This window comes from Perca fluviatilis, chromosome 14, assembly GCF_010015445.1.
Source record: "Perca fluviatilis chromosome 14, GENO_Pfluv_1.0, whole genome shotgun sequence".
NCBI classification, from domain to species: Eukaryota; Metazoa; Chordata; class Actinopteri; order Perciformes; family Percidae; genus Perca; species Perca fluviatilis.
The window spans coordinates 11,201,868-11,223,079 of NC_053125.1; the positions used below are offsets into that span (position 1 = coordinate 11,201,868).

The 21,212-nt window shown below is 41.5% G+C and overlaps 1 protein-coding gene across 3 annotated transcripts in view; it reads left to right on the forward strand.

The window, feature by feature from the left end:
* Nucleotides 1-2,774: 2,774 nt before the first annotated feature.
* Nucleotides 2,775-21,212, forward strand: part of LOC120573186 (sodium/calcium exchanger 1-like) — a 98,968-nt gene continuing 80,530 nt past the window's right edge. Inside the window, exon 1 of one of the 3 annotated variants that reach the window (XM_039822726.1) lies at nt 2,775-2,983. The gene's annotated coding sequence lies outside the window, so the exon portion shown is untranslated. The remainder of the gene's footprint in view (nt 2,984-21,212) is intronic. The other 2 variants (XM_039822727.1, XM_039822728.1) reach the window with 2 other exon arrangements.

Consider the following 21,212-nt stretch of genomic DNA (forward strand, 5'->3'; position numbering starts at 1 on the left):
TCAAGTGGTTTAGCCCTTATGTTGTCTTATAAATTGGGCCATTATAAATGTTATTGGCATAACAAAATTGACCATTTCATAAAGCATGAAGTAATTTATCACTCAATTCTGGGTTACCCCTTTTATCCAACTTCATTCCACTCATTAGTTTTACACTTATTTTTTGGATTCATGGTCAACAGACCTCATTTACATGAATTATACCTCATTTCTAAGTAAAATGAGGATATACGATAAGTTGTTTTGGATTGTAACAGACTGGTATATTCAATTCACTTTTATTTATAGTATCAAATCATAACAGGAGTTATCTCAGGACACTTTACAGATGGAGTACAGTACAAGGAGAATACAAAATAAGTTGTAGGTCCATGCCCTCCATAACAACACATAGAGGCATTTTCCGATCTGATGCCGCTATTGTTAAGGTTTGGTTAGGTTTAGGCACAAAAACAACTTGGTTAAGAATAGGGAAACAACGTTTTTTGGGTTTAAATCACTACATCGTTAAGGTAAGGGGATCTTTGTCATCATGGTTACACTGTCTTGGTTAAGGTAAGGGCACGACCACGGCCAACGTTGGCTGTTGGTAGGAAACAGAAAATGAACATCCGCCTCCCATGTTAATGCTCAACGTTTTGTTGACCCATCCATCCAGTTTGACGTCCTCCCTTTGTGGACACGTATTGTCTGTGTAGCCACAGCATGATATAGCTATATAGCTCATTCCTCTGTGCCCCAGAGCGCCGCCATTGTCCAAAAACTATTAAAACACATTAGGGAATCACGCTGTTGTACTGGGTGACATGTCCCTTTATAAACAAGGGCACTGTAGTTTATAATGAGTTGATCCCACATACATCCGGCTACTGCCGTACTGCTTTTGTGGCTGAGTGCCACAGAGAGGTTATGGAAGTCTCAAAGGGAGAGACAAACTGACAAACTTTTGCTTTCGGTCTTTTCATGGGATTTCTTAAAAAATAGAGAATATTGCATATACATATAGAATATTTATCCAGGCGGCTATGTTATTCATTAATAACATGCTTTAATATTACATGCACAACCATTCACAGAATCCTTGATTCACTTGTAGACTTTACTCTCAGCAGGAGCTGTAATCGAAATCTGTGTGTGGGCGCGTTGGATGTGTTGGCATCTGTATGTCTGCTCACGTGCTTATGTGTATTTCTCTTTCATGCACATTTTGTACCCATGTGTGGTTAAATGCGCTTGCTTGTCCAGCTATGAATTTGCAATTATGCATTTAGTTGGAATGCATTTGGATGTGCATGGTTGTGTGTGAGTTCTCTCAGCAAATATAACAGTTTGGCTGGAATTGTTCTCTCTCTCTCTGTGTGTGTGTGTGTGTGTGTGTGTGTGTGTGTGTGTGTGTGTGTGTGTGTGTGTGTGTGTGTGTGTGTGTGTGTGTGTGTGTGTGTGTGTGTGTGTGTGTGATGTCCCCTCCAATGTAAGACGCAAATGCATTTGGCTTGAATTGTTTAGTGTTAGCGTGTGCATACTTGTGTGTGTGTGTGTGTGTGTGTGATGTCCCCTCCAATGTAAGACGCAAATGCATTTGGCTTGAATTGTTTAGTGTTAGCGTGTGCATACTTGTGTGTGTGTGTGTGTGTGTGAGATGTCCCTTCCGGGTATGAATTAGCTTGCGGTGTAGAGGCCATGCTTCACGCTGAGACAGAACTCTGATCAACTGTGTCGAAAAGACGGATAATGTAAAACTTCTCCTCTCCCCTCTCTCATTATTTACATCGACTCCTGCCCTCCTCCTCCTCCTCCTCCTCCCTCCTTCTCCTTTTCCCATCTCCACAGCTACCATCCCTCCCACCCCTCCTCTGTTCTTTCGTCTCTCTATGTCCACTTTTCCAATGTTCTCACTGCCCTTTTTTCCCTCATCCATCTCTCACCCCCTCACCCCTCACCCCCCATCTATCTCATCTTATCACAAGCTATCCTTCTTTGCCTCCTCCTCCTTCCTTAGAAAGCAAATAAATCCATCTAAATGGCATCATTTTAGGTCTCTCCTGAAACTTGTTCAGTTTGGCCACCATGTGAGCCATTTCCAAACAATTCTCTCAAATGAGTATTTGATGCTTTCCTTTGTTTTATATCATTGTAAATTTAATATATTTGGGGTTTAGACTCACCATTGGAAAAAACATGCAATTTAAGATATCTGTCACTGTTTATTTTTTTTTACATTTAATATAGTATACAATTAATTGATTAATCAAAAAAAAAGATTGATAATGTAAGCAATCTCTGGTTGCAGCCCTGAACTTTTACACTTTTACACTAGCTATTTTCTCTCCTCTCTCCCTACAATGATCTGCGTTTATCAGTGCAGGGGTGGTGTTGCTGGGAGTGCATGCTCCTTTGGTTCACATTTATCCTCTACACCCCCCCAAACACACACTTACACACGGGCACAAACACACACAGTAATAGCCGCTGTCTAGCTCTCTGCCTTATCACTCGAGTCCTGCTCACATCAGCTCATCTTCCTCCAGTCTCCAATTTTTTTCTTTCTCAGCTCCACATCTTCCTCTCCCCCTCTCTGTCTTGTTGTTCTGCAAGTAAGAGAAAGAGGGGGGAGATGCTCCTAGCCAGGGAGAGAGAGTGAGAGAGATTGTGAGAGAGCGTGTGTAACAGAGAGAGGGAGAGAGAGAGTGAGGGAAAGAATGAGGGGGGAGAGAGAGAGGGGGTAGAGAGAGAGAGACACACACACACACACTGGGGAGGACGCAAGAGCGCGCAAGCGAGCCAACGGGTGAAGTGCGCGTGCTCTGTCACCGCCGCTGCTGCTTCAGAGGAGAGAAGCCGTTTATTCAGCTGCTGAATGAGGGACAGAACGGAGGGACCTATGAACAGATAGAGGGATGAGTGAGTGAGTGAGTGAGTGAATGAACGGATCCCAACCTGGGCTTCTTCCAGAGTACCGAGTCGGTGAGAAGACACAAACAACGTGTGTATTCTACTACTCTCTAATTTGAATTGATTATGCATTTCTTGTGATTGTTTTATTGTCGTATTGCCCTACGTGAACCGTGTGTGTGTGTGTGTGTGTCAGGAGACAATCGGTAAGTGTACACATATGTGAAGCGCGAGGATTTTGCCAATACCGTTAATTGCAGCGGGTGGTGCAATTTGCACAGATCGGTGCATGCGTGCGTAAATAAGGAGCACGGAGCCTGTCAGGGTGAGATCCGACAGAGGGTGAACGGGAGAGGGGAGAAAGTGATCGAATAGCTCAGGGAGAGATCGCGAAGGGATCAACCGGACAGCCACGCGTAGGCTACCCGGGGGACTCGCTCAGGTGTGTGCGACACCGCGGAGCCCTGTCCCTGTTCAGTATACCGCTCCAATTAAGCATTTAGCCAACGCACAGTCTCCACCAGAGAGGCTCGCGGGAGAACGGTGCGTGACATGTCCCCCCCCCAAAGCTGCAGGGGTAGGCTATAACCCTGGAACCGCGACGAGCGGGGCTGTGGAACGCGCAGGCTGTAATGCCGGTGGCCGGGGAGGGAGAATGAAATTATAGGGTCAGGGATAGTGAACGCATCCGGGTCTGGAGGGACTGCGCACCCGGTCAGGGTGCACGAGAGGCTAGGCAATGGAAACAATTGAAGCCAAATAGGATGAGAATGTGATGTTGAAGAAGGAAATAACGGTCTGGCGGGATTAACGATGATGAAATTGAAATTGAAATGTACAATAGTAGGCTAGTTGTGTATTTCTTACAGATTAAAGCCCTATTTTTATTATAGAGATAATGATAATTATGTGTAAATGCTGATGATGGGTTTGCTGGGAGTTGGTGATGATGATGTTGATGCTGGTCATAATGAGGATGATGTTACTGGTGATGATGATGATGATGATGATGATGATGATGATGATGATGATGATGATGATGATGATGCTGATGGTGGTGGTTGGAGTTTTGATGACGATGGTACTGGTTATAAATGGTTTATTACATTTTCATCCTTTTTATGTCTCGTGTACAGTCGTCCTATAATCGTTTACACTTGCACCTTCTTATGATACTTTTTTATGATTGGTGGAAATGGGTGGTGTGCAGGTGGTGATGAGGAGGAGGAGCAGAATGATGGTCAAGGTACTTTTTTTGATAATAAGCAGCATTGTAATGGTGATGGAAATATTAACATTAATGTTAACAACGCTGACGATAATGATGGCATATGGTAAAAGGTTTGATGATGATGACGACAGTAGTAGTTTTAAAATAATAGGCTCATGGCAGCATGATGATGATGATGATGATGAGGCCTTTTTATCAAGGATAAATAATTAACATAAAGATATGTCACCCTCTCAATAATTCAAACACACAATCTGTCTAAGGAAATGTAGGCTATAGACTAATTTGCATATCTCAAACCATTTTTCAGCTTCCACCAGCAAAAATAAGTCTTTGTGTTAAGCAGCTTTGGGCATTTACCAGCTGCAAGAGCCAATGTGGGCCATGTCTGCAGGGTGGTGATACATGAGGCAACATTTCGGACAATTCAGACACGCAAAGCAATTTTCAGCAACCAGCAAAGAGTCAAAAATGTATTCCGATTTTTGCTCGCAGCAGGATTATATGATATATTGATGAAAGGGAAGTAAAAAGACAATTTTTTTGAGTCAAGTCTTGGTTTATAAGCCATGACACAGACACAAGACAAGATGAATCTTTGTTGATGATTCAGAGTAAATTTCCATTAGCATCAGTTTGAATTTATAAAAAAGACAACCCACTCATTTTATGTATGTATTTGTGCTTTCAACTAATTCGGATGCAGCAGCAGTATGTTTTGGGCCTCTCTGATGGATTTTGTTCCATCCGTCCAGTAATTCATCCTGGGGGAGCTGTGTCTGTAAATAAAGTCCGGAGAATCCAGGGGTTTGGAAGTAACACCACACACATTTATTCATTATTTTGGTAGAGTCCTAATCCTGGAAATGCCAATATTGACATTGATTTGGTCAGGCTTTTACATTTATAGTTTGCAACTAGGTATTTGTGTGCGCTTTTGTGTATGCAAATAATGCCTGCTGCCTCCGTAACTGCTAAGTCTCTGTGTGTTTGTGCTGCCGTCAAAAATATCCAAGACTTTCTGTCTGTCGCTTCCTTTCCAGTGACTGTATCCTCATTTAATCCATTAATGACTTAAACAACATACTGACTTCCCCACTGGTGAAGGTAGTAACCCACATGTTGGCCTCTATTCTTGTCCATGTTAATCTGTATAGGTGGCACCATTCTCTGGTTATTTGTGCTGTTACGATTACTGACCCAATGGATCCCGCTACTGTCATCATAGTGTGTCTGGCCAATAGCTCGGAGGGACAGGAAAGTCCCTGTGGTCATAATCCTCTTCTCTCCTGTGTGTGTTTGTGTGTGTGTTACATGCTGTTAGGACTCTCAGTGGGGGATTGCCCTGGTGATAGAGGACTTGTGTTCTGAATGGTCTCAGGGGGAAGAGGATGTTGATAACGACTGGGAAGTAGAAATAGAAGAAGAATGACTCATTTAGCCAGGATGCTTCTGTAAAGGTTACCAGAGGAGAAATGACAATAGCATATATGATAGTTTTAGGTGTTTTAATTGAATGATACACAACATTTAAATCTTTAAGGTCTAACCTATTATTTTTTAACGGTCCCCTTATGGCCTCCAGGCCTTAAACTGTTCCTGATGGATGGATTAACTTATTGATTCCAAAAGTCATAATTTTTACATTCAGATAGGCTATTGTCAATTCAAATTTACTTTGACATTGTTGTTGCTCTAGCTAACAGGAGCTAAACAGCTAAATTGGATAGCAGTTGTTGAGCTAGCTTGATTAGGGGAGAGGCAGGGGGCATGTACAGTAATTGGCTGAAAGGTGACAAGGTGATGAACTCCGCTCTCGTATGTCATTATAAAATAAGGAAATGCCATTATAAAATAAAAACAGACTTTTGAAAAAGTTCATTTTGGAAAACAAAATCCATAATGAAATAAAAATGTACCCCAATAAAACTCTAACAATCATCCATCCATTGTCAACCGCTTAATCCGAGAACAGGTAAGTAAGGTAGCCCAGACGTCCCTCTTCCCAGCTACGGTTTCCTACTCCTCCTGGGGCATCCCAAGGTGTTACTAGGCCAGATGAGATATATAATCCCTCCAGCGTGTTTTGGGTCCATCCCGGGGTCTCCTCCCAGCTGGACATGCCTGGAAGACCTCCAATAGGAGGCGCCCAGGAGGCATCCTTCAATCATCAATCAATTAATTTAACCCTAAACACTTTGGGGCTCCATGTGCCTGATGAGTGCAGTGCAAATTAGCCTGTTTTCCCATGCATTCTCCCCAGAGTGATCATTAAACTTTTAGTTCTCATCTCAAGCTTTCTGACTGACTCGCCAACTACATTTTAATTGTGTGTGTGTTTGAAAAGTGGCCTGAATCTAAATTTTAAAAAAGTCCAATGCATCTCCTTCATCTGTTTAGACTGCCAATTTAATCAGGGGGATGTCGAGAGGCATTTTAATCTTACTGCGACCTAGCTGTGATTCCTCCCTCAAGGCTTTAAAAAGCATGGCATCCTGCCTACAGGTTGATTAATTAAATCCCTATAACAATAGAATGTGAGGACAGTGATATATCATAGTGTTCACCTCTTCTCTGGCTGTGGCACAAAGTTGTTGGCCTATCCTGTTTTATTTTATGCAGTGTTTGACATTCATGGAAAGTGCTCAATATGCTGCCAGCTCTGCCCACGTGCCACATCACACATTGTCACCTGTTGGAGTAGAGTCTACTGTGAATGAAAGCCAAGGGTTGTACTTATACTATCAAACCTCAAACTTTACAGTCTGTGCAGCAATTTGTTAAATTCAGCCATAAAATTAGAAAATGACCTTAAACCTGATATAGCCTACCTGGAAACAGTTGGGAAACACTTGATATGATAGAAAAGTAAAAAATGTGTTTAACACAATGTGACAAAGTAATGCACCCCAATCAAGTATTAAATAAAAGTATACTCTGCTGAAAAAAAAGTCAATAATTACTTACACAGAGGGCTGGAACAATATCAATTTTAGATTTATTCTGAGTGTAACACCCTCTGAGTTAAAAATAAAAAAAAATAAAAAAATAAAGATGAGTAGTGCCGACCTAATACCACCCTAATTTCTCTCCTGGGCCAAACAGGTTGGCCGGGCCTCTCACATCATTCATTCCACTCAGTTTCCAATCACTCCCAGAGCACGTCTTCAGGGATTCATTTGACACGTTTACTGCCAAATGGTGTGATTTCTAAGCTGGGCGGCCGTTTCTGATGTACCAACAGTGATCTCACTTTCACGGCAGACTGATTTGGCCCTCAAACTTGTGTACCTCACTTAGTCCTTCGGAGGTAAAGCGTCAAATGATGAACTAATTTGTTAATAGCCTGTAGCAATTTTCTTAGTCCTCATATTGACCAAACCAGAGAAGACAGTGGGATCTTGCAGTATTACTCCCCTCTCAGTTTGTACAGTGCCTTGCGAAAGTATTCGGCCCCCTTGAACTTTTCGACCTTTTGCCACATTTCAGGTCTCAAACATAAAGATATAAAACTGTAATTTTTTGTGAAGAATCAACAACAAGTGGGACACAATCATGAAGTGGAACGAAATTTAACAAAATTCATTCTTTTAAACAAATAAAAAACTGAAATATTGGGCGTGCAAAATTATTCAGCCCCCTTAAGTTAATACTTTGTAGCGCCACCTTTTGCTGCGATTACAGCTGTAAGTCGCTTGGGGTATGTCTCTATCAGTTTTGCACATCGAGAGACTGACATTTTTGCCCATTCCTCCTTGCAAAACAGCTCGAGCTCAGTGAGGTTGGATGGAGAGCGTTTGTGAACAGCAGTTTTCAGTTCTTTCCACAGATTCTCGATTGGATTCAGGTCTGGACTTTGACTTGGCCATTCTAACACCTGGATATGTTTATTTGTGAACCATTCCATTGTAGATTTTGCTTTATGTTTTGGATCATTGTCTTGTTGGAAGACAAATCTCCGTCCCAGTCTCAGGTCTTTTGCAGACTCCATCAGGTTTTCTTCCAGAATGGTCCTGTATTTGGCTCCATCCATCTTCCCATCAATTTTAACCATCTTCCCTGTCCCTGCTGAAGAAAAGCAGGCCCAAACCATGATGCTGCCACCACCATGTTTGACAGTGGGGATGGTGCGTTCAGGGTGATGAGCTGTGTTGCTTTTACGCCAAACATAACGTTTTGCATTGTTGCCAAAAGTTCGATTTTGGTTTCATCTGACCACAGCACCTTCTTCCACATGTTTGGTGTGTCTCCCAGGTGGCTTTTTGGCAAACTTTAAACGACACTTTTTATGGATATCTTTAAGAAATGGCTTTCTTCTTGCCACTCTTCCATAAAGGCCAGATTTGTGCAGTATACACGACTGATTGTTGTCCTATGGACAGAGTCTCCCACCTCAGCTGTAGATCTCTGCAGTTCATCCAGAGTGATCATGGGCCTCTTGGCTGCATCTCTGATCAGTCTTCTCATTGTATGAGCTGAAAGTTTAGAGGGACGGCCGGGTCTTTGTAGATTTGTAGTGGTCTGATACTCCTTCCATTTCAATATTATCGCTTGCACAGTGCTCCTTGGGATGTTTAAAGCTTGGGAAATGTTTTTGTATCAAATCCGGCTTTAAACTTCTCCACAACAGTATCTCGGACCTGCCTGGTGTGTTCCTTGTTCTTCATGATGCTCTCTGCGCTTTAAACGGACCTCTGAGACTATCACAGAGCAGGTGCATTTATAACGGAGACTTGATTACACACAGCTGGATTCTATTTATCATCATTAGTCATTTAGGTCAACATTGGATCATTCAGAGATCCTCACTGAACTTCTGAGAGAGTTTGCTGCACTGAAAGTAAAGGGGCTGAATAATTTTGCACGCCCACTTTTTCAGTTTTTTATTTGTTAAAAAAGTTTGAAATATCCAATGAATTTCGTTCCACTTCATAATTGGGACCCACTTGTTGTTGATTCTTCACAAAAAATTACAGTTTTATATCTTTATGTTTGAGGCCTGAAATGTGGCAAAAGGTCGAAACGTTCAAGGGGGCCGAATACTTACGCAAGGCACTGTATTTGTGTTAAATCTGGTTCTGCCTTGTATGGAAAAAAAATCATAATCACAATTATTTTGGTCAATATTGAAATCCACATTATTAAATATGATTACTCATTGACTTTCGGAAAGATGTTGCATTTATTGAACTTAAAAAAACAAACAAACAATGAAACCGTTAAAGAGGGATCAAAAATGAAAACACCTGGAACTGTGAAATTTCCCTTAATACTTTTTCTGTTTGAACTATTTTTTATTCATTCTGAACACAAGACAAAATTAGTTTTCTTGTAAAAGGTAATGTGCAAAATAATTGTTTTTCTCGATTACATTGTTTTTGTGATCGTTAGGAGCCGTAATCAAAAGTTGATTAATTGTACAGCCCTAGTTAAATCACTAAGAAGGGGTAAATTTATAGTTTGAACTTGCTCCATTTATCACGCATGTGTAAGCCTCTTGCATTAAGTATATGTAAACATATTCAGAGGGTGACGTTTTTTCTCTATAAAGCACAGCCGTAAAGAAAGAACACCTTGGATTGTGAAGATCATAAAGCACCAGATTTTATACATATATTTATGAATGAGAGGGCAGGTTTAGATGTAGTTGCTGAAAAGGGAGTGCTAACAGAGTAATCCACTTTAATAGCTTCATTACAGTGGCATTATACCTTGCATTACATCCTGAGTTAGTTTTGTTATGTCATGCCGTATTTTAGTGGCAAATGTAGATAACATTGCATACACCAATGCTCATCAATCAAACAAGGAACAATCCATTACAGTCAGTGATAGCAGGTCCTCAATGTACAGTCGCCTCAGTAGATTAGGATGCAATGCAGCAGCAAGGCCTGCATGGGTTTAAAGCCAACTGCTCGTGTCCTATAGACAATGAAATGGAGCAAACTACCAGTGGGTCTTTAACTTCTTAACAGCAGCTACTGTAGCTACAATTAAAGGATAATGGAAAATGCTAAAACTTAGCACTGTTAGAAGAAAAGAGTCTGTAAGTTTCAGTTATTCAGCAATATATGTAAAGTTTGCTTACATTAGCTACCTAAAGCTATTGGTAATACCAGGCCAAGTAAGACCCTCAATGTAATGAGCTGAGCAAAGGTGCGTTCTATAATTCCCATACTTTTCAAAACTTTTTTCAAACAGATAAATGCATTTTAGCTTATGCCTTCATAAAAATGGAACAGTTACCCGTTAAGATGTAACGTGTTAATCTCCAGTTCCGCGTGACTGGCTGAAGATTTCTCTGCAGAATCAGGCATGAAGGACCATTTGTCAGGACATAGTCTGGCTCAACGGATGTACTTTGCTGGGATAAAGCCTGACAGGAACAAAGCATGTTCCTCCCCTCTCGCTGTCTACGCTATCAGAGCGTAGTGCCGCTCAGGACTGTTGTGATTGATTTAAAGAAATTCAAACAAGCCAGAGCATTTTTTCCCCCTATCCCAGAATAGAAATGTGGTGTAGCCAGACCATACTGTAGCACTGATGCAGCGCTGTGGAGATGGGTCTGGCAATGCAAGACTTTACCAGGACGCCTTTACCAGGTTATCACACAAAGGCAGACATCCTCGACATTCAAACACACACACACACACACACACACACACACACACACACACACACACACACACACACACACACACACACACACACACACACACACACACACACACACACACACACACACACACACACACACGCACATTTACAAACAGACACAAACACACACACGTACATTTACAAACAGACACAAACACACTTGATGGCGCCATCATCACTGTCACCCCACCAGATGATGTTTAAAGATAACCTGGCTTATTGATATGCAGAGATGCTTGCCCAGCTGCTGCTGCTAAGAATAGAAAGCTCCAAGGTGGACTGGAGCCATTTGTTTTATGAATAACCTCAGCCTATCACACACATACACACACACACACCTGAACTGGCGGCAGCGTGTGTGAGTGATAGTAACTGTGTCTGTAGCTGTCTGTGTGATCCGTCTGTATGTGATGATTCACAGGGCAAACTGTCCCGGAGATGTTATTATTGTCGGCGATGTTGTTGTTGCCTTAAATTACATTTCGGGGATGGCTTGATGCTTGGCAGCATGATACTGCTAAGTGCTAAGTGGAGAAAAGTGAATAAGGTGGTTATGATTTCTGAAAGATAGAGGAAGAAAAAAAAAAAAGCAGCTTTTGTCCTTTTCTCAGTCGCTCTCGGAGGCCATATTCAGCACAATCTGCTCTTGTGAATTCATGAATGGGATGCATGATGTGAAATGGACAATCACAGACCTATCCAATCAACTGTGAAAATGGGCCCTGATGAAGAATGCGTTGACCTTTTTTTAAAGCTTTTCTGAGGGGACAGGCTTAAATAGGCATCCTGTGAAGTGAACAGTTTGCAGAAGGCATTGTGTGTTCTTTTTTGTAAAGAGGGTTCTAAAGCATTGAAGTAGAATTGCGGTGAGTGTGAGCCTCTTTGGAGAAGCTACTGGTTGTCGAACAGATGAAGCACTTGTTTCTGACGCAGAGATCTATATTTTCTCTCTCTGTTTGTGACTCCCTCTACTTCTTTCTCTCCCTTCTCTGCCCTGTTATTTTTGGTTCTCTTTCCCTCTCAACCCTGTTTGTACAGCGTTCACTCTTTAATTTAATTTTCTCCTTCTCGGCTGTCTCCATGTCTCTCTTTCTCTCTGTCCCTCTCTGTCTCTCTCTTTTTCTACCTCTTTCGTTATGATACAGGATTTCTACCGTGTGTGTGTTTAGTGGGTTTGCACTGTTATTTACCACACTTCCAGCAAGGCATTCCATTACCACCAGTACATACAATATGTAAAATAAAACTGGCAACAAGTGTTAACCTGTACCCTTTAAAATAAAAGTCCACATCGGATTTTTCAGGGGATGTATAATGTCCTATTCATAAATAGCGCCACAACATACACGCTACTGCTACCTGTTTGTGTGTGTCTGTTGCATACTGAAACAAAGGCACGGGTTCCATCTTCATTACTGCTAACTACGACAACCTTGAAACGCTTTTATCACGGTACTTTTCAACTTTATAGATGCAGCACTTTCTATCAATTAGTTTTCATGCTAAAATGGTAGCCTACAGTCTAGCAGTGTTGCACAATATCTTAAAAACAATCTAATAAGGTGAGTGCAAAATCTGTAAATGAAAACTATGGCTTAATCAGACAATGCAAATCAATGCAGGCCTCCGCCGACAAATTAGAGTGCAGAGCAGCATTAAACGGGTGGAGCACCAAGTGCATGAGACAGCCCCAACATTACAACTAAACATCCATCAACAATGCTCCTGTACCCAAAAACGGCTCTATGTTGTGTTTTATTTTCTGCCCCAGTGCATGCAGTAATAACCTCATATAGCCACTCACACATACGCAAACTAGTTTGAGGAAATGCTGAAAAAAAGGATGATCAGATGTGGAGTTCTTTTGGGCCACTTAGGGGCAGCAGAACCAGCTGTAAATACATTATATAAACTTGATATGGTTTAACTGTTGGCAAATAATAACAACAATTACCTATTTACACATCCTGCAGACACACAACAATATTAGCATTTATTTGGAGTCAAGCTTTTGCCCACCTGATGAACATCTGCTCTCCTTTTAGCTCTGCTTTTTGGAATATGTGACTCTTTTAGCTGCAGAAATGCTCCGATGTATTCACCAGCTAGTCACTAACTTTAATTCAGTTTAATTATATTATAAATAGTCATTTGACGTATTGTGAATATATAAACATTAATTATTGCAGCAGCTTTAAAATTAAATTCATATATGGCGAGAAATCACGGTTTTCCTGAGGGGGGGGGGGGGCGCCTTGGGGGGGGGGCATTGGTCTGTGATTTATTATGACAGTAGAATGAGAATAGTTTTATTGTATTTCTTTGTCCGCCCCTGTTTCACTGTCACTTTCATTTCCTTCCACCTCTTTCCACCTTGCTCTTTTGTTTCCCTCCTGTACAGTCGCTCCCACTCCCACATCTTTTTTTTCTGATTACCTCCACTCTCATCTTTATTACTCCTGTCTGTCCTTCTCTATCAGTCTCTCTCTCTTTCTGTCACCTCACATCCCCAAATCCCCCTCTCTCTCTGGCTTTCTTCTCCCCCCCCTCCATCCCCTCTGTTTCCCAGCGCACGCCATTACTCTCCATGACCTCCTCACCTGGAGCCCTCTTCGGTCTGTTACTCCGCTCCTGGCTTGGTTACTACCTCTCTGCTTCACCCCTCTTTTGTCTTCTCTCTGTCCAATTTCCTCCATCACTCCCATATGTCCTTGTTACTGTCTCTTCCTGCCCAGCTCAACATCCTTTCAATCATTAGAGATCTTACCCTGTCCTGCCCTATAACGCTTTAGCCTACATTACATTTCCTAATTTACTTATCTTTATCTATCGTTTAGTTCTCGTCCTTTCTGTCCTTGCTGTTTCTATCCTTCTCTTGCATAGTTATCTGTCACAGAAGCATAAACCCAAACCTAGCTTATATAATCTCATAAGAGTCCACACACACATACCAGCTGTCCAGCCACGTTGCATGCATAGCTGCGGGGAGTTTCGGCATGCAATGTTTGTGCGACGGTGTGTTCACGAGTGCATGCACGTGTGACTGTGAAATCTTGCAAGTGTCGGGTTTATTGGAGCGGGTGGTTTGTCTGTTTGTGTGTGTGTGTGTGTGTGTGTGTGTGCGTGGAGGAAGGATGGTAGTGTCTGGTGGTTTTCTGATTGGTTTAAAGAAGGGATGAGGATCAGAAGCGATTAAAACAATAAAAATATAATGAAGCAGGAGTTGGACGACAGGCGCTCCTAAATAACCATAATCCACTCTGTTGTCATGCTCTCAACTACTCTTTTGCTCACATAGCACATCTCCAGCTTTTTCAAACACGCACACACCACTGCTGTGCGAATTACCTTTCACCGCATTTTCTCTTTATATTTGCTTTCCCCAGTTCAAGTATCCGTGGTTTGTCTTTGTGTTTGTGAAAGTTTGGTGTACTCTCAGATCTCAGTGCGGCCGTTTTTAAAAGGGCACGGGTGCCAGCATGAATCTGAACATAAAACCATTTGAATCTTTTCTTTTGCTACCCGAAAGTAATGCCCTCTTTTGAAAAATACATTTTGGCCGTGGAGCGTTTTCACTGCCTCTCTGCGCTGCTCCTGTGAAATAAAGAAAGGGCAGCGTGGGGTTTTTCATCACACGGGAAAGCTTTGTGCTAATGAAAGACTCGGTTTCCATTTAACTTCATTAGTTTCACCGCAGCTCTGTTGCTCCCATTTCCTGAACACAAACAAATCAAACGTGCTCGTGTTATCCATCTGCTATGCTATCAAACTGTACTGCTTCTTTGCATCGCTCACAGCCCCACACACACACACACACACACTCACACAGTTTGGCACACCTCCTTTTTTGAAGCTTCATTCGAAGAAGCAGTGCTTTTCTCATCACCACAGTGCTATTTCATTTTGAAATGAAAGAAATGAGTGGGAAAAGGGGCAGGCAAGCGCCAACTCCTTATGAATTATGGCTTGACACATCTTCTCCCTTGCAGTGTAGCAGTCGCATTTTATCCAGATACCCCCTTCTTGCAAAAAAAACTCCCCTTTCCTTACTGCTGCAGTTGCCCAAGACGTTGCAGACACACTGATCCATAAACAAGTTGACTTGAGTAATTCCACAGTTTGTGAAGCTTTATACATAAAGTGATAGCAGGTCCTCTCAAATCTGCATTTCTCATTGGTTTGCTCTTACAACTGCATGTCACTCGGAGTAAACACCACAGCTACGGCAAGTGGCCGTGACATCAAAATGGAGAGAAGCTTTGGGTGGAGGTGTAAAGGCGACCAGGGTGAATGTAGCGCAAACACTCAAAGACTAAGGTTTCCTCAGGACAGCTTGTGTGTGTGTGTGTGTGTGTATGTGTATGTTTGTTTGAGAAGCAGATAATGCTTTTATGTATAGGGTTAAGTATGTATAGAAAGTCACATGTGGGTTCAAATGCTGTGATGACTTTTAGTTGTGAACCTAATGTGCGTGCATGTGTCATCAGGGCCCAGCAGCAGAGAAATAACACTTATATGAACAGCCTGTACAGATTTGTGTGTGTGTTTGTGTGTGTGTGTGTGTGTGTGTGTGTGTGTGTGACCAAGTCACTGTAGCAAAAAGAAATCCATACGAATGAAGGAACACTATAACAGCCTGCATGGAAGCATGGTGTTCTATTGTGAGAATGCTAAGTTTAAATGTTCATTCTCAATGTTTGTTTCTCATTCATTTATTTATGCATGATAACCGTGTGTGTGTGTGTGTGTGTGTGTGTGTGTGTGAGTGTATGTATGTATGTGTGTGTGTGTATGTATGTGTGTCTATATGTGTGTGTGTGTGTGTGTGTGTGTGTTAGTTAAGCTTGCTCCCTCAGGCTCTCTGCTATCCTCTCTGTGTGTGACATTAGAAAGGGACGGAAGTCTGAGCACCGTGCTGCCAGTACAACTCAACATCACACACACACACACACACACACACACACACACACACACACACACACACACACACGCAAAAACAAACAAACGGAGGCCGGCAGCAGATACTGGATATGAACATCTGCAATATGACTTGCGCTCGAGGAGAGCAGAGTGCGTGTGTGTGTGTGTGCGTGCGTTAAAAACAAATAGTTCCATGACTTCCTATCCATAGAAAGCCGAAAAAGATTATGCCGATTGGGAGTTGCATAACCCCATACGTGTAATATGCATTATGAGATTGCATACAATACATCATGGGGATTATGTAAAGCCACAGTTCCAGAGCTGTCAAACTGCCAGTGCCAGTTGAAAGCAGGCTTCCACTATCACAGCATGCAGTCCACAGCTGCATGGATTATATCATAACGTTTCTATTTAGTTTGTAGCTCATTAGGAATCCCAAAACACCTGGACACTATGTTACATTAGATATATTACTGTAGGCATGCACGGAGAGCGCACACAACATCACACGACAGACTGCTTGTATATATTACATTGCATTAAAATTGCTGGACACCGACCAGCCAATCAGAATTGATTATAATTCCATCATGTCATGGTAGGATTCATGATAAAGTACATACGGTAGCAACTGATGCTGGATTTATTTGGAAAAAAAGTAGATCTAATATAGACTGGGGCCAGCTGGCAACACCAAAGCTCCGCCAGATTATGAAGGATTTCATATTAAAGTGTGGATACATGGTAAAAGGTCCGTCATTTCATTAAAACATTACAACGCCACCAAACCAGCATTTTGTCTTCGAACATGCATATAGTGTCAAGATTTAGGGAATTATTAACCTGTAGTATGTGACGTTATGAATCTACACTCAGTTGCTTTGTTGTTTTTTTTTGGTACACCAAGCTCATGCAATTTAATACAGCCCTTATAAGACCGGTGATTATTTTATGGCCATTTTAAATATGCTGAAGGGACCCAGAGTGAACCACTCACTCTTGTTACTCAGAGAAATGGGGTTATGCAAGTAACCAAACTTTTGGTGCCTCCTTTTAATTAATTTTAAAAGCATTTAAGCATTTTTTCAAACGCTTTTTAATGTAATCTTACCAGCCTGCTAAAGTGTTGACATTATGAATTTACGACACATGCCCACACAACGTGTACTCCACTTTAGGAAATCCCTCTGTTTAGTCCCTGAAAACTTTGTTTCAAATCTCAAGTATTTCTAGATACAATTATTAAATATTCATACAGATAAGCAATAAGCATTCCATGTCAAAATTGTCAGAAAATGTTCACGTCGGACCCAAATGCTACAAAATGCTAAATCAAGGTTTCAATACGGACAGATGTTTCTAATACATCGTCCACCCCATTTATATCAACGTTTGAAACCACTCTGTATATAACTGAGTGTATGTAGGTCTATACGTATATACCAAATTGAATGGAAGTTTGACTTTTGCTAATGCTTTTTGTGCGTGCCAGTTTAAGTGTTGATACTGCTCTGGGATCATCATTCACACACTCTGAGAGTCCATCCATTCAGTTACTTTTCCCTTTGATCATGTCTTTATAAAGGCAACCTCCACCCCAGGGCCATGTTCATTAAGTTCATTCTCTAATGTAGGCCTAATCTAGAGGTAGAATGAAACATTCATACACACTTCACCATATATCTGTCTGATGATACTCCACCAAACCTCTCTGGCCTTTACAGCCTAAAGGGCCCACCAACGCTTTTCTCATTTCCTCCTCTGTATTTTATTGCCATCACTCTTTTACTCTTATCGTCTGCTCCGTTCTTTTCCATCCTCTCTTGTAAAATCGTCCTCCCTCTTCATTGCTCTGCCCCTCTCCTCTGCCATTACCAGCATGACGATCTGTTGCTTGCTTGGATCTCAATCGCAGCTTCAAATATGCTTTTACACGGATCAAAGTAGATATTAAGCACACACACACACACACACACACACACACACACACACACACACACACACACACACACACACACACACACACACACACACACACACACACACACACACACACATGCAGGCATCACATGCATGCATCTCCACACCCTCACAATGAGGCTGTTGCCAATTACTGGCTTCAAAGACTAAGTAAATGTTGTGCAGTGTGTTATCTCTGAAATTTCACATGCACACCCCACGCTCAAATGACACATTTAAGTGTGTTTTAAATAAAAAAAAAATGTATGAGAGTGAAAGTAGGAGCATTAGAACAAACGCGTGTGTGGTTTTCGTTGCTTGAAAGAACATAAAAGTGCGTAGGCAGTTGAGTGTGTGATTGCCTGCGTAATGAATGCTTGTTATTCTCAGATCAGCTGGTTGAGAAGGATGTCTTGTGAGGAATCGAGCGCTTCAGAAGCTCTTTCATGCCTGCCTCAATTAGGTCACGTAGACCTCTGGATCTGCAGATTGATTGACCAGCCATAATTTGACTCATTTGTAGAAGCAAGAAATCCCTAATGGAACTTCAGAAATGCACATGTGCATACATATGTTTTAGGGATGTGACAAATTGTGGAGGGCAGCTCTTTACCCTTGTGAATAGATGGCCAGTTATCAATAACACCTGTATTTGTTGTCATTAACTTAACTCTATCTTTCACATACTTTTAAATGTTTACGTAGCTATTGCACTGTTTTTATTTACCTCTGGGTTTAAATTGAAATATTTTTTAAATTTGCCATTGAAAAACAAAGCTGGAGTTGTAGTAGTTTATAATGTGGACTGTATTTTTGTATATTTGAAATTACAATACTGCAAGTTCTTCTTTTAGCTCATAAAAGCTGCACTATATAATTTTTTGGCCTCTTAGTTGCAGTGAAACAACCTGTAAAACAAAAATCTGACATCACTTCATTTTACTATCAGAATTTGATCAATTTGGTCCAATAACATTTCAAAAGTCTAGAAAAAGCCTCACTGTTAAATCGTTTAATCCCCATTTAAGTTAGCAGAGCACTAAACCGGAAGCGGCCGGCTCGGCCAACAGAGGTCTCTTGTGCGCCTGCACTCATAAGAATGAAAGGGGCTCTGCCTCGAACGCTGTATTCAGTTCTTATATTACATCCATGCTTTAAGGTTTTAGATTGACAGCTTTTGGGAAGCCATTATTTACAGTTCATTTCAGCGTGGTATGGAAATCGCTTGCTTGCCATAATCTCTTAAAGCGCTACGTTGGAAATGCACTTGCGAATAATGACTTAAAAAGTGCTTGCTGGTTTGCTCAAGGACACGCTTTTCAGCCGTCTGCTACAAAAATGCAGCTTTCTCTCAGATCTCAAAAATTGAGTAGCACTTGAATTCAAAGGAATCTTTCTGAAAACTGCCCTGGCTTGCCCCTCAATGATCGTATTGATATCTACCGAAAAGAAAAATGTTACCAAACATTCACTGATGGATTACTTATCTCAATCAAGTTTCTTTGAGATGACTTGTATTGCTTGTGGTGTAATTAATGGAAAACAATGGATGCCTGTGAGATAGAAAGTCAATCTAAAATCTCCACGCAACACAAATCACCAGCACTGTGGTTCTGGAACAAGACTTAACATGAGGGAAGTTGATGCTGACTGCGTTTCTCACAGTTATGCACGAGAGCTGACGAGTACAACTGCAGTCCTCCAGAGCATTACTATATTCCTTGCTCAAAGGCACCGCAACTCTAGTCACGTTTTACAAAGCCAGTCATTAGATTTAAACTGGCAACCCTGCAGTCACATGCCCACACATAGTCCTCTAACCTGGCTGCTACCTCTGTCTCCTGGGCTAGTTTTATATACAGTCTCTGGTCCTGGGGAACTCCTCTCTGCTCTCAGAGGTGTGTTGCCTGGAGCTGTTGGTCAGAAGAAGCAGTTTAATTCATATCTTAAAGAAGAAACGACACGCGGGCAGAGAGTTGATTTCACTCAGATTTACTCTGAAATCGAGTGTATGCATGGTGTGTGTTTTTCATTGACCTCCTTCACCCTACCTGTCAAACAGCAACCCAGTTAGATGCGAAAAAAAACATTATCGATCCAAAGATAGAAAAGCAGCCGGGGGGGCCTTGGACTAAACTCATTTCACAATGGATTTCTCGTTTTTTGTCTCTCTCTCTCGCTCTCACACTCACACACAAACGCGCAATCACCCACTCTTCTCATACCCGTAATGATAACGTTAAAATCTTGTATCTCATTAGTCACCATGGCAACAGTATTGGACCTACTTTCTACTCGCCCCTTCTTATTGTTGGTTTAACTCTCGCACGCACACGCGACACGCACGCACGCACGCACGCACGCACGCACGCACGACGCACACACTGTGGCAGGTGTGTTACCCCCTAAGGGCAGAGTTATATTGTTAACAGAGTGGGGCTACATCTGTGTGTGCTCCAGGGGCATCCACATTACTAGGTAATATGGATTAGTTATGTAGGTTGTATAAATGCAGAGCTAAAGTGTGTGTGTGTGAGTGTGTGTTTCTGTACTGTAAAGCAGGTGAGAACAGTTCAAGATGTCTTTAAGTTAGAGCAGATGGGAGCACTCAAATGTTATTGGAGCATACGCTCCATGATTCATTTATGGTGTGTGTGTGTGTGTGTGTGTGTTTCCCTGCGGCTCATTGTGTATGTATGCGCAGTTGTCACCCTGAGTGGGTTATATAAACACAACGTCCTACCAGCCAAAGCACACTACAATGAAGGGAGGTGAGACGTGCACAACGCTACATCATTATTTAAAGAATTACTGTGTTAGCACAGATAGAAAGTGAGCCAGGCAGATCTACTTGCTTTGCATCCAAACCATTAATCTGACCTCAAAGCTGCACTAAGCATGATTTTATACAAAACGCATACCTGTCTGTTCAAGCTAGTTCCCTTTAAAAGATAATTGTAAGATTGTAGATTTGGGCTAATGTAATTTTGGTGTCCGGTATAAACACTTCTTGGCCCATAGGCAGGAATGAGCTTAAAGAGTGAAGTTCGAACTCTTGCTAAAAGATTTAATGACCACTCCAATCACAGAAATAACATGTATAAGTCCCTTCACAGACTCATTAAAGTTTGACTATTAACCTCACTTCTCTCTTTGTATTTTTTTATTTTTTTATTTTAACAACTTGGTTTCTTTATGTTCATTTGTTTTTTTAAAGGCAGGAATGTATCAGTGTTAAAAATAAATCCACTTCCTTCTCAATTTCTATTATGTAAAGCATTTCTGAGCTGTTCTTTATTGTACGAAATACATTTTTGGACCAGAAATCAACTACAGCAACATTTGAATGTGTGAGAACAAAAATAATATCTGGGTAAACATTGCTTTAAATCAAACTATAGCGTTAAACCCCATAAGCCTTGTTATTCTATCAAGTACTAAACATATTTATCTCTATATGCATGTCTATTGCAGAAAGAAACTAATAGTTCAGTGAGTCTGACAGTAACACTCCAACAGTTAGGAGAGTGATTTGTGTTTTAGACAGTTG